Here is a 3442-nt window from a genome sequence, read left to right as displayed (position 1 = left end):
TAATTAGCTGCTTCTTGGCCACAGATGACGCACATAGACAGTTTTCCTGTGACGATAATTTGTTTCTCTGCCGTTATATTTAGCAGTGAGTACATGAGAATGATTGACAGCGCTAAGCCCCGCCTCCTGGCTCTGATTGGTTGTTTTTGGAGCATTTCTTCAGATCTTTTCACAGTTTGTCTCATGACAAACGACATCCTGACTGTTTCTTATAAAAAGTTCCATCCTGCAGCTGCAGCAGAGTGAAAGGTTCAGCACCAGCCGACCCAGAGCAGCGGAGCGGCTGCTGAACCGAGCCTCCACCAGGAGCTTCGCTTCAGGTGTCACTTCCTTAATCAGAGCCGTGGCGGCGTCTCAGCGGGTCAGACGGGAGGAAGAGTCTGATTGGATCAGGAGCATCGACCGGCCGTCCTGTGGTCTGTTCTACAGCCCGACTCCACGGTTCCAGGTTTTCCAGTTTCCCTGTGGACTAATTACAGCTAATTACTGTCCAGGCTGCTCTGCATTCATCTCCCTCAGTCTGCAGGAGGAATGTGGGAAAGATGCTGCAGACACAAACACTGACTGACTCACATTAAAGGTATGAAAAGGTGTTTTTGGGGCAGAAACTATAGTTGCTTCTTAATTTTAATCTATTAATTTCATACAATGTGGATTACAAAACTAAAAAAACAAACTAAATAAACTCAATGTTCTAGAACAAAGTTCTTTAAAAAAAATCTGAAATATTGCAGTTGCATGTTTTATTGTAACTCCAATGTGGAAAGTGTTATTTTTGTCTTCTCTTAAAGGGCATTTATTATTATTATTATTATTATTATTATTATTCAGCAGGTTATTTCCATCAGAATAAACAGCTGCTGGTTTCGAACCTTCAGCTGTGATGAGTCAAACTCATCTTTCCCAGTTTTCCCTTCCTGGGCCGGTTGTGCAGTCAAACCGTGACTCTGTAATGTGATCATCTTTTCTGCCTGATGAACGAATCAGAACTACTTCCTGTGACGCCAACATGGTGATTCCAGTGGTTAGGGGCGAGCGTTGAGTTCAGCATGGCAGTGCCAGATGATGAAGCGTTTATTCCAGCCGCTGGGTGACTCAGCTCTCTGTTGTTATTAAAGCAGCAGAATCAATATTGAGTCTTGATTGGTCCGACATGATGAATGCTGATTCAGTCCAGGACTTCTGATTGTAAAGCAGACTGCAGCCAGAATAAGAAACTGGAGACGATATTAGACGGCTTTAGGATCTGCAGCTGAAACTAAACATTAATTTTCACTAAAGATGTTTTCTTCGCTTGTGAATTCAAATCAGACTAAACTTTTTCTGTTTTATCAGGATATTTCTTCAAGAGTAATGAGAGGTTTAATTAAAAACGTTCTTTTAAACTGAGAAGTTTCCATTTATTTCTTTTGTATTTGGTATAATTACAGAGCCTGTAATTAATTAATCGCAATTTAATTGAAAAACTGATGCTTTTTGCTGCTAATTATAGAATAGATGTCTGAGCTTAAGAACAAAGATATTTACTGTGTTAATCATTTATTTATATAATTAAACCATCAGATTGAAGCAAAGTGTTGTTCTATCCATTCAGCTTTTCAGTGTTTCAGAAATAACTGATGATTGACCGTTGATGTTAGCATTAGCTGCTACATGTTTAGCATTGAGATGCTAGTTTAGACTTGAATAGCTTCACTGATATGCTAACTCCCGTTAGCACAACATGAACACGACAACTGTCTTTTCCAGCGTCCAATCAGATCCGTTTAGAAGCAGAAATTAATCCTGAGTGGGCCGAGAGAAGCGGCTCCGTCTTCCTTCACCGTTAGCGGGATTTTTACTTCTTGTACGTCAGATTTATGGCTGTACCAGAAACGTGAATACAAAGGTTCCGGATTGGGACTTTTGAATGTAAAAGAAACTAAAAATAAGTGATTAACTGCGCTAACATCTTTAATGTGTTAAAATCTATGTAATTAATTAATTAAATTGAACATGTTAAAGCCCCGGCTGTGGTTTCTGCAGATGTTCATCAGTAAATTTTTCAAGTCAAGTCACAGACTTGAATCCAAATAGTCCAGGTTTGGACCTAAAAGACAAATAGTTATTTTAGGCCAAAGAACCGTTTGTCCTTTTACCAAACTTACATTAACATTTTATTATCTTTAAATCTCTTAATTTTTATGAATAGTTATGTTTTAATCTTCTAATATTCAGAATGCAAAAAACGACAAAAAAGGGTTATCTTTATAATATATTATTACTGATCAAATATAATATTTACCCTATTGAAAATACAGGCTTTTTGTATCACTACTTATTACATGAGATAAAATCTGGTGCTTAGATTCGAGTCTCTCACTACGAGTCCAAGTCAAATCTCAAGTCTTTCGGGAACAAGTCGAGTCTGAAGAGTTTTATTTTTACTGTTGGAAACCAAGGAGCGCCATGGCTCTCTCATAATGAGGTTGTTTTGAATAAAAGCAGTAAGATGATGTTTATATCATTTTAGTTTTGGGGAAACATCCTGATTCTAAAAGAATCTCACGCTGGTCTCTCTAATTAGGCTGACGTCTTTCATTGGTCGTGGGTTCGACTCTGCACATCCTGCTGTTCTTCCCTCATCCACTGATGTTTACATGGAGCCATACAGCAGGACGATCTGCTGGGGAACAATCTTCTTCTTTGAACAGAGGCAGCAGCACGCTTAATGAGGCAGCGGCGGCGCAGACAGCGGACTCCCGCAGATACAAGTGGCTCTGAATCAGTGACATGAACAAGTCTGAACCCACCGGGGGTTTAACTGAACTGAACGCTCACCAACCAACGGTGACATTTCATGAGAAAGTTGATTCATGCTGTAATTAACGACACATAGATGACCTTCCAACATTTTCCATGACGCCTGGGCTTCAGCAGTTTGCGCTTCGCTCTTGAACCTGACCACATAGAGAGGCTGTTTGCCTCAGACATCGGATTAATGTGCAGATTCATCCGGAAGAAGCACAACATCACGATGTCAAGATCAGTGTGGAGCTGCACGACAGTTTCTTTATAAAAACTGGAGAGAAAAGTGAATTACTGTTTCTATATTTTCTTTTAAAGAAAAGCCTTAAGTTGATCTTTCTTCCTATATTCAGCATTTCTTGGCTCTCCATAAATACACATCACCTGCTCCATCTCCAGCTGCTGTGGTTCTTTTTCCCTCAGCTCTCTGTCAAACCAACCAAAACCTCTGAGCAACCTGTTCCCCTCCTGGCCTGTGGGGGCGCTGCAGCAAGAACCGCTGAAGGAAACGACATGAAAACCTCTGAAGACACTGAGAGCAACTTCTTTCTTCAGGAATGTGGTGGCATCCGATTTAACACTTGGAGGATTTCTCTTTTGTCTTTGGTAAAAGACGAGTCACTTCTCCTGCTAGCGCTAGGCTAGCACGTTTGTT

General features: G+C 40.4%; 1 long non-coding RNA gene across 1 annotated transcript; it reads left to right on the top strand.

Moving 5' to 3' along the window:
• Positions 1-281: 281 nt before the first annotated feature.
• Positions 282-3078, top strand: LOC106928773 (uncharacterized). The gene is made up of 2 exons (XR_001420523.2): positions 282-580; positions 2567-3078. It is a non-coding gene; the product is annotated as an uncharacterized LOC106928773 (long non-coding RNA).
• The last annotated feature ends 364 nt before the right edge of the window (positions 3079-3442 follow it).

This window comes from Poecilia mexicana, unplaced genomic scaffold (genome assembly GCF_051168715.1).
Source record: "Poecilia mexicana isolate PSO_F unplaced genomic scaffold, ASM5116871v1 scaffold_17, whole genome shotgun sequence".
Classification (NCBI taxonomy): domain Eukaryota; kingdom Metazoa; phylum Chordata; class Actinopteri; order Cyprinodontiformes; family Poeciliidae; genus Poecilia; species Poecilia mexicana.
The sequence above is the reverse complement of the archived record's forward strand: the minus strand, read 5'-3'. Positions and strand labels throughout refer to the sequence as shown.